The sequence below is a fragment of the Nycticebus coucang genome, chromosome 5 (assembly GCF_027406575.1).
Source record: "Nycticebus coucang isolate mNycCou1 chromosome 5, mNycCou1.pri, whole genome shotgun sequence".
NCBI lineage: Eukaryota > Metazoa > Chordata > Mammalia > Primates > Lorisidae > Nycticebus > Nycticebus coucang.
Window position 1 is genome coordinate 40663755 of NC_069784.1, and position 11293 is coordinate 40675047.

At 38.7% G+C, this 11293-nt stretch overlaps 1 long non-coding RNA gene across 1 annotated transcript; it reads left to right on the plus strand.

Annotated features, from left to right (window-relative positions):
- The first annotated feature begins 355 nt into the window (after positions 1-355).
- LOC128585927 (uncharacterized) lies at positions 356-10083 on the plus strand. Its single transcript, XR_008380148.1, has 3 exons — positions 356-463; positions 9223-9321; positions 9801-10083. It is a non-coding gene; the product is annotated as an uncharacterized LOC128585927 (long non-coding RNA).
- Positions 10084-11293: the final 1210 nt, after the last annotated feature.

An 11293-nucleotide genomic window follows, 5' to 3' on the forward strand; every position in this document is an offset into this window, starting at 1 on the left:
CTTTTGCTCAGGCTGGTCTTGAACTCCTGCACTCAAGCAATCCACCTGCCTTGACATCCCAGAGTGCTAGGATTATAGACATGAGCCACCACTCTTGGTCTTCATAAACTCTTCTTCTTCTTCTCCTTCTCCCCTTCCTCCTCCTCCTCCTCCTCTTCCTCCTCTTTCTTCTTCTTTTGTAGAGACAGAGTCTCACTTTATCATCCTTGGTAGAGTGCTATGACCTCACAGCTCACAGCAAATTCCAGTTCCTCAGTTTAGGCGATTCTTTTGCCTCAGTCTCCCAAGTAGCTGGGACTACAGGTGCCCGCCACAATGTTCAGCTATTTTTTTGTTGTTGTTGTTGTTGTTGCAGTTTGGCCGGAGCCAAACCCATTTGAACCCACCACCCTCGGTATATGGGGCCGGTGCCTTACCCATTGAGCCACAGGCACTGCCCTAGACTCTACTTCTTGATGGAAAGGTAAGGAACATTTTAAAATGTTATTGATAAGGGATGCAAGGCTGGTTTAACATACGCAAGTCCATAAACGTTATCCACCATATTAACAGAGGCAAAAATAAAGATCACATGATCCTCTCAATAGATGCAGAAAAAGCATTTGATAAAATCCAGCATCCTTTTCTAATTAGAACACTGAAGAGTATAGGCATAGGTGGCACATTTCTAAAACTGATTGAAGCTATCTATGACAAACCCACAGCCAATATTTTACTGAATGGAGTAAAACCGAAAGCTTTTCCTCTTAGAACTGGAACCAGACAAGGTTGTCCTCTGTCACCTTTACTATTCAACATAGTGCTGGAAGTTCTAGCCAATACAATTAGGCAAGACAAGGAAATAAAGGGAATCCAAATGGGAGCAGAGGAGGTCAAACTCTCCCTCTTTGCTGACGACATGATCTTATACTTAGAGAACCTCAAAGACTCAACCACAAGACTCCTAGAAGTCATCAAAAAATACAGTAATGTTTCAGGATATAAAATCAATGTCCACAAGTCAGTAGCCTTTGTATACACCAGTAACAGTCAAGATGAGAAGCTAATTAAGGACACAACTCCCTTCACCATAGTTTCAAAGAAAACGAAATACCTAGGAATATACCTAACGAAGGAGGTGAAGGACCTCTATAAAGAAAACTATGAAATCCTCAGAAAGGAAATAGCAGAGGATATTAACAAATGGAAGAACATACCATGCTCATGGATGGGAAGAATCAACATTGTTAAAATGTCTATACTTCCCAAAGCAATCTACCTATTCAATGCCATTCCTATCAAAGTACCTACATCGTACTTTCAAGATTTGGAAAAAATGATTCTGCGTTTTGTATGGAACCGGAAAAAACCCTGTATAGCTAAGGCAGTTCTCTGTAACAAAAATAAAGCTGGGGGCATCAGCATACCAGATTTTAGTCTGTACTACAAAGCCATAGTTGTCGAGACAGCATGGTATTGGCACAAAAACAGAGACATAGACACTTGGAATCGAATTGAAAACCAAGAAATGAAACTAAGATCTTACAACCACCTAATCTTTGATAAACCAAACAAGAACTTACCTTGGGGGAAAGACTCCCTATTCAATAAATGGTGTTGGGAGAATTGGATGTCTACATGTAAAAGACTGAAACTGGACCCACACCTTTCCCCACTCACAAAAATTGATTCAAGATGGATAAAGGACTTAAATTTAAGGCATGAAACAATAAAAATCCTCAAAGAAAGCATAGGAAAAACACTGGAAGATATTGGCCTGGGCAAAGACTTCATGAAGAAGACTGCCATGGCAATTGCAACAACAACAAAAATAAACAAATGGGACTTCATTAAACTGAAAAGCTTCTGTACAGCTAAGGAGACAATAACCAAAGCAAAGAGACAACCCACACAATGGGAAAGGATATTTGCATATTTTCAATCAGACAAAAGCTTGATAACCAGGATCTATAGAGAACTCAAATTAATCCACATGAAAAAAGCCAACAATCCCATCTATCAATGGGCAAGAGACATGAACAGAACTTTCTCTAAAGACGACAGACGAATGGCTAACAAACACATGAAAAAATGTTCATCATCTCTATGTATTAGAGAAATGCAAATCAAAACATCCCTGAGATATCATCTAACCCCAGTGAGAATGGCCCACATCACAAAATCTCAAAACTGCAGATGCTGGCGTGGATGTGGAGAGAAGGGAACACTTTTACACTGCTGGTGGGACTGCAAACTAGTACAACCTTTCTGGAAGGAAGTATGGAGAAACCTCAAAGCACTCAACCTAGACCTCCTATTCGATCCTGCAATCCCATTGCTGGGCATCTACCCAGAAGGAAAAAAATCCTTTTATCATAAGGACACTTGTACTAGACTGTTTATTGCAGCTCAATTTACAATTGCCAAAATGTGGAAACAGCCTAAATGCCCACCAACCCAGGAATGGATTAACAAGCTGTGGTATATGTATACCATGGAATACTATTCAGCCATTAAAAAAAATGGAGACTTTACATCCTTCGTATTAACCTGGATGGACGTGGAAGACATTATTCTTAGTAAAGCATCACAAGAATGGAGAAGCATGAATCCTATGTACTCAATTTTGATATGAGGACAATTAATGACAATTAAGGTTATGGGGGGGGAAGCAGAAAGAGGGATGGAGGGAGTTGGGTGAGGCCTTAGTGTGTGTCACACTTTATGGGGGCAAGACATGATTGCAAGAGGGACTTTACCTAACAATTGCAATCAGTGTAACTGGCTTATTGTACCCTCAATGAATCCCCAACAATTAAAAAAAAATGTTATTGATAATTATTTGATTGAATCAAAAATTCAATCACATTTTATCTTCATAGTCTAGGTGAGGCTTACTAATTCTATTAATTATTCTAATAATATTTGCATTGATTTTAATCTGTTGTTTGCCTCTTTTTAATTTAATTAATTTCTGTTCGTATTTTTATCATTTATTTTCTTCTACTTACTTTGGATTTAATTTGCTGTTCTTTTTCCAGCTTTTAAGGTGGAAGTAAGCTTAGATCATTGATGTTATGTCTTACTTCTTTTTCTAACGTAGTTAAAACTACAAAATTTCTGAAATATTGTGAATTTGTACTTTGTTATCTGCCAGCCAGAGAGCCAGTTTCAGGGGCTTAGCTGGCGTGAGAGGTAGGACTAGTTGCACTGTTCCCTTTTCTAGAGTGTTCTGGTTAGGAGCATAGACCTGAAGCCAGACTGTCTGGGTTTAATCATACCTTGGCACTTATCAGCTGTGTAATCTTGGCAAGTTACTTAGTCTCTCTGTGACTCCATTTCCTCTGAAATAATAAGTAAACACATTATTGACAGGCTGAAATAATATCTAAGTGAAATCACGTGTGAAGTGGGGATGGTAATGATGATATATGTCTTAAGGCTTTTATGAGGGATAAATGAGTTAGGATTTTTAAAGTGCTCAGAATAGAATTAAAAAATATATTTATCAGTATTCTTGCTATATTAAAGTAGGAAAATAGGAGCCTCATTCGGTCAATCAAATGATTATTTATTGCATGAGTCAAGCAACTGTGGAAACATTGGTCTTACCATCCAATGTCACTCTAAGTCTCTGCCATCATTTGGTTACAATCATAGCGCCTAGTATGTTCTATAAAACTCATTTACCACTTTTGTTCCTTCAACTGTGTACTGAATGGCTTACTAAGTCTCCAGAACCATGTAGGATAGTATTTAGACCCCACAACTTGTCTTCAGAGATTCTAACTTTGGTGGAATCTAAAAGTAAATTAGCCATCATGGTCCTTGCCTCTGAGTCTCCTTAAAATAAGGATTGCTCTCTCAATCCCCACTCTAGCTTTTTGTCAAGACTAAGTGGTGCCTGTGAAAATATTGGATATCTTGATCTTTCAGCTATCTTGAACGGATGGACAAGGTCGTCTCAAGATAAGGCGGGTAACAGAGCATAGAGCAGTGGTTCTCAACCTTCCTAATGCCGCGACCCTTTAATACAGTTCCTCATGTTGTGGTGATTCCCCAATCATAAAATTATTTTTGTTGCTACTTCATAACCCCTGTGAAAGGGTCATTCAATCCCCGCAACCCACAAGTTGAGAACCACTGGCATAGAGGATAGAAGTAGGGGCTTTGCAATCAGATCTGAGTCCTGAGTCCTGAGTCTTTATTATCCATGTGACCTTGAGCACGTTCTTTAACATTTAGCCAGACATCCCATCATTAATCTCCCAAATATTTAAGAGCTTCGTATTACTCCATGCTCTGTTTTAGGTTCTGTGGAGACAGCAGGTAACACAAGGCACAGCAGTCTCTGACCACATGTGCCTTACATCCTGCTGGCTTTAATACGTCTTTGTAGGATAGTGGTGAGCTTTATTGGGATGATTTAGATAAAGTCCTTAGCATAGTGCCCCTGAAACATTTAACAAGGAAAACATAAACCCTTGACTATATCTGATATTTTTCAGACATCTCTTGACTGATACAATAGAGTGGGAGAGGTGCGTGCAAGAATACTAATTCTGTTCTAGACTATCCAGTCTGAGGATGGTTCTTCCTTGATCTCTTTTTCAAAGATAGAAGCTTGACCAGAGGACATGGCTAAGATTATTTACCAGAGCAATTTAAAAATATTTATGATAGTCTGTAGAATAAATTGAGGGAAAATTTCATTTGCATTTTAACCAAGGAGCCAGTGTTATCGGTCATTTAATTGTCTACCTTTCATTGTTTATCTCAGTTCTTCAGAAGGATATTCTAGACAGGATTGAAGGTCAGCATTCCCCCTTTAAGCTTATTCTGAACCTAAATATTATTGCCCTAAATCTGACTGTACCCATAAGAGTAATAGAGGGATTAGTGGATAAAGAAGATTAATGTGAAATGAACCTCTCTACAATTCAAAACAGAAACTACCTATATCTATAAATTCATACACTGCCTTCTCTGCTTTTACAGTGTATAGATATTGCCTTTGTTCTATAAAAGATCAGCCCCTTACATCAGACTCCATTTCTTTTCTCTGTATTATAGCCATTTCCATAGTCATTTGTTTCTCCCTCCAGGACTAAAAGCTTCTTAGGGGTAGGGACCATGTTTTATATCTTTACATCTTTTTTTCATATCATGATGCCTGGCAGATAGTTGCTTTTCAATATGTGCTTATTGAATTGACTTGAAATGACATTGATTTCCTCTTAAATCATGGATTAATAGATATTGACAAGCTAAAGTAAAATCTGCCTAACTCTATTATCTCTTGGTTTTATAAAGATTTCTTTTTATTATTATTATTTATTAAATCATAGCTGTGTACATTGATATGATCATGGGGCATCATTCACTAGCTTCACAGACCATTTGACACACTTTCATCACACTGGTTAAGATAGCCTTCCTGGCATTCTCTCAGTTACCAGGCCAAGACACTTACATTCCACATTTACCAAGTTTCACATATACCCTTGTAAGATGCACCGCTGGTGTAATCCCACCAATCCCCTTCCCTCTACCCACCTCCCCCCTCCCTCCCATCCCTTTCCCCCTTCCCCCTATTCTTAGGTTATAACTGGGTTATAGCTTTCATGTGAAACCCATAAATTAGTTTCATAGTAGGGCTGAGTACATTGGGTACTTTTTCTTCCATTCTTGAGATACTTTACTAAGAGGAATATGTTCCAGCTCCATCCATGTAAACATGAAAGAGGTAAAGTCTCCATCTTTCTTTAAGGCTGCATAATATTCCAAGGTGTACATATTCCACAAATTTTTAATCCATTTGTGGATCGATGGGCACTTGAGCTTTTTCCATGACTTAGCAATTATGAATTGGGCTGCAATAAACATTCTGGTACAAATATCTTTGTTATGATGTGATTTTTGGTCTTCTGGGTATATGCCCAGTAGAGGGATTACAGGATTGAATGGCAGATCTATTTTTAGATCTCTAAGTGTTCTCCAAACATCTTTCCAAAAGGAATGTATTAATTTGCATTCCCACCAGCAGTGCAAAAGTGTTCCCTTTTCTCCACATCTGTGCCAACATCTCTGGTCTTGGGATTTTGTGATATAGGCTAGTCTCACTGGACTTAGATGATATCTCAAAGTAGTTTTGATTTGCATTTCTCTGATGATTAAAGATGATGAGCATTTTTACATATGTCTGAAGGCCGCGTGCCTGTCTTCTTCAGAGAAGTTTCTCTTCAAATCCCTTGCCCAGCCTGCGATGGGATCCCTTGTTCTTTTCTTGCTAATGCGTTTGAGTTCTCTGTGGATTCTGGTTATTAAACCTTTGTTGGAGACATAACCTGCAAATATCTTCTCCCATTCTGAGGGCTGTTTGCTTGCTTTACTTACTGTGTTCTTGGCTGTGCAGAAGCTTTTTAGTTTGATCAAGTCCCAGTAGTGTATTTTTGAAGCTGCTTCAATTGCACGGGGGGTCCTCCTCATAAAATACTCGCCCGGACTGTTTCTTCAAGGGTTTTCCCTGCACTCTTCTCTAGTATTTTTATAGTTTCATGTCTTAAGTTTAAATCTTTAATCCAGTGAGAGTCTATCTTAGTTAATGGTGAAAGGTGTGGGTCCAGTTTCAGTCTTCTGCAGGTTGCCAGCCAGTTCACCCAGCACCATTTGTTAAATAGGGAATCTTTTCCCCACTGAATGTTTTTAATTGGCTTGTCAAAGATTAAATAATGGTAAGTATCTGGATTCATCTCTTGGTTCTCTATTCTGTTCCAGACATCTACTTCTCTGTTTTTGTGCCAATACCATGCTGTTTTGATCACTATCGATTTGTAGTATAGTCTGAGGTCTGGTAGCATAATTCCTCCTGCTTTGTTTTTATTTCTGAGTAATGTCTTGGCTATTCGAGGTTTTTTTCTGATTCCATATAAAACAAAGAATTATTTTTTCAAGATCTTTAAAGTATGACAGTGGAGCTTTAATAGGGATTGCATTGAAATTATATATTGCTTTGGGTAGTATGGACATTGATTCTTCCCAGCCATGAGCATGGTATGTTTTTCCATTTGTTAACATTTTCAGCTATTTCTTTTCTTAGAGTTTCGTAGTTCTCTTTATAGAGATCTTTATGTCCTTTGTTAGATCAAACTTCCACTCTTCACAGATGATATGATTGTATTTCTGGAAAACACTAGGGACTCTACTATAAAACTGTTAGAAGTGATCAAGTAATACAGCAGCATCCAGATTACAAAATCAACATTCTTAAATCGGTAGCCTTTATATATACCAACAACAGTCAAGTTGAAAAAACAGTTAAGGACTCTATCCCATTCACAGTAGTGCCAAAGAAGATGAAATATTTGGGAATTTATTTATAAAGATTTCTAAAAACATCAAAATAATGATGGAAAGTTCATTTAAAAAACACTTTGAATGGGGCTGGGCGCAGTGGCTCACACGTGTAATCCTAGCACTCTGGGAGGCTGAGGTGGGTGGATTACCTAAGGTCATGGATTCAAGACCAGCCTGAGCAAGAGTGAGACCCCCATCTCTAAAAATAGCCAGGCTTTGTGGTGGGTACCTGTAGTCCCAGACACTTGGGAGGCTGAGGCAGGAGAATTGCTGGAGCCCAGGATTTTGAGGTTGCTGGGAGCTATGATGGCACAGCACTCTAAATGAGGGTGATAAAGTGAGACTCCGTCACAAAAAACAAACAAGAAAACCAATACCTTGAATGAAATTGAGCTAAAGCCATTGAAAACCTTATTTTTTATTTATTTATTTCTTTTATTGTTGGGGATTCATTGAGGGTACAATAAGCCAGGTTACACTGATTGCAATTGTTAGGTAAAGTCCCTCTTGCAATCATGTCTTGCCCCCATAAAGTGTGACACACATGAAAACCTTATGTTTAAATATTTTCAAAAAATGTCATCTCAAAACAATAACTTTATCATAGGTTCCAGTGAAGAAATATTACTAAAATCAGAGGTAATGCCTACCAAATAATGTATACAATTTCAATATTAAATCATTTAAAATTCTCTCATATTACTTATACCACCTTTTTAAGCTTATTTATTTAAACAACTTGGCATATTAGAATCTGGTTGTACATTCTCTGGTTATAAAAGCAAGACAGACACTCTCTCCTATTTGAGGACATCTTTTATATAACTTCCTGTTGGGTGTGAATATATAAAGAGACTTTAAAAGCTGTTGAAAGGGGCGGCGCCTGTGGCTCAGTGAGTAGGGCACCGGCCCCATATGCCGAGGATGGCGGGTTCAAGCTCAGCCCCGGCCAAACTGCAACAACAACAACAAAAAAAATAGCCGGGGCGTTGTGGCAGGCGCCTGTAGTCCCAGCTGCTTGGGAGGCTGAGGCAAGAGAATCGCATAAGCCCAAGAGCTGGAGGTTGCTGTGAGCCGTGTGATGTCATGGTACTCTACCGGAGGGCAGTACAGTGAGACTCTGTCTCTACGGGAAAAAAAAAAAAAAAAAAAAAAAGCTGTTGAAAGTTTGGGTTAATTATTTCAGGGAAAGTAGTAAAGGGAGAATTCAAGAAAGGAAGAGTCAAAATCTAATCTGGAAAACTTGGAAGCAGGAGTATGGGGTAAAGAATTGAGGGATAAGGGTCACTCAACCAGTATTGATTATGCTGGCCACTATCTGGGTCCTGTAGATACACAGAGCCCTGGTCTCGTGGAGAGGACGTTTAAGTCAGGAGAACATCCATGAAAAGGGGTGCTAATAATGACTCTCAAAGGGAAAGGGTTTTGTCTCTATTTTTTAGCTTCCTGGAGCTTCTTTGTCCTTTTGAAATGTGAATAGTCCATTTCCAGCTATGAGCCTTATACATTCAAGGAAATTAGAAGGGAAAAATCTGGTCTAACACAAAATAAGTGCTGTTACAACCTTTCTAGGGCATGAGGAACCTCCTTGTCTTATAATTATGTACAGAAGAGTGGCTACTCAAGTAACTATTTCCTGAATAGAAAAATATGTCCCAAGGTGACTTTCTGTGTCTACACTAGAATTAACTGTCACCATCCCTGTTAAAATAAATAATAATAAAGTATAAAATAAAATACGTACTGTGTTTCCCCACATGTATCCATAGCACATCTATCTCAAAAAAAAAATCACAGTGAAAATTAAGAGGTAATACAAGAGGCCTAGTATGGTGATGGCATGAGGTTAGTATTAAACACACATGTCTTCTTTTTCTTCTTGCTCAGCTGCTATGAGAAGTACACTGGCCTGGCTTCTGAGAGAGAATATAAATCAGGATTCTAATCAGTCAGCACAGGCAGTGGGCCCCACCTCCTGCACATCTGGTATGTAAAGCATGTGAATCCCTCTTTAATCAACAACTCAGAATAATGGCATTTCCGACCCTCATCAGAGAATTCAACCAAGAATTGATTGCAGTGCAGCTCTTGCCAAATGCTTGCTGGGATGGTTGATATTTGAGAGAAACTGTCTAATGAATATGTTATCTTGGTACATTTTTCTTCTAAGCTTTTTCTTTGAATTAAGAAATCATTAGAAAACTTACTTAGACTATATTATTTAAATTCTGTATAAAATCCTTTGTTGAATTAAAATCTGTTGCTCTGTTATTCACTTTTTAGATAATGTGTATTAAAAATATCTGCCTAGTGTGGGACCTGACTCACAGTAGGTTCTTAGTAAATATTTGAATATTGAAGGAGTAATCTGTTTGAATAGATTTGTGGTGGTCTCCCCTCCCCAATATAGCTATGAGCAAAAATGGCATCTATTTGAATTTCTTTTTTATTTCTTCTCTTTCTAGGGAACTGCTCTTTATCCTTCACATCTTGGCTGGATATCACCTTTCTGTCCACCCCTTCAACTCCCACCCCACTTTACTGTCTTCCCCAAGCAAGGTGCTAAACTCTTCCCATCCTCCTCCCAACTATGATACTATACCTATTACATCTTTTGTACTTGTTTCCACTTTTCTCTCTGTGCTGGACCTGTGTCACTTCAAGGCATAAGTGTCCCCTTTTCATCCTTGTAACTGCTGTGTATGGTGCAGGGGCTGGTCCACAGATTTGTAAATGTTTGAATGTCAATAGAATGAATAAATCAACTAAGTATTCCTTATATAAGCACCAACTGAACACTTCTTTCTTGAATTCAGTAACAGAAAAACATGATATGTTCAATACACTTTTATTGAGTTCTTGCTTAATACAAATACTTTTCTGCTATGATGAGATCTTTGCAGTCCCTACCACTCAGGAGTTCTCTTTCAGATGATGGAGGCAGACATGGCTATAAACATACTCACAGTAATCTGGATTCAATGGTTTAATAGCAGTACAGAGAAGGTGCTCAGGGGAATGTGGGAGATGGAAGAGATTAGCTCCAACATGGAGCTAAAGGACGCTTGTGTCTGGCAGTTCACTTTGAGTCGAATTTTATTTTATTTATTTATTTTTTTTGTAGAGACAGAGTTTCACTTTATGGCCCTCGGTAGACTGCCGTGGCCTCACACAGCTCACAGCAACCTCCAACTCCTGGGCTTAAGTGATTCTCTTGCCTCAGCCTCCCGAGTAGCTGGGACTACAGGCGCCCGCTACAACACCCGGCTACAAATGAGTTGAATTTTAATGGATGTGGGAAGGGATGCAGATGACTAGTAGAGAGAAGAGTTGTCTTCCTTTGCTTGTTTTTTTTAACTCATCCATCTATCCATTTGTTCATTCTGCAGACATTAATAAAGGACTCTGACGTTTCCAGTGTATGGATTGTAGTTTTATCTTGTTATCCACCAATACCTAGTATAGCCTTGGCATACAGTAACTGTTCAATAGATGCTTGCTGAAAAATAAAGCTTATGAGTATAGAGGTAAAAAATACTGAAAAAGTTGGTTGGAATCAAATTGTAAGGGATATAGTTCTATTTGCTCTGGGTGGCCATCGAAGGTTGTTGAACTGAGGGAGATGCAATCAGATCTGGTTACATGTGAAGGAGAGACTATACAAGCATCTGGACACTGTGAGAGTAACTAGATCATACGTGAAAGGTACAGGTTGGAGTCAGTAAGGATGTGAATTCAGCAGTAGAAGTGGAAGGCAATAGGAAAGGACTCATCCTTATCCAATTACCTTGGAAGCTAGAAGACAGTGGAGAACCATCTTCTGGTTCAACGTGACATTTCTGTTTGCTACTCTTTAAAAATTACCCTAAAGCAATAAGAAGAACTTTAGAGTAAAATATAGTATGTATCACTGAGGCAACTAGGAAACCATACGTAACCCCGAACTACAACATACAAG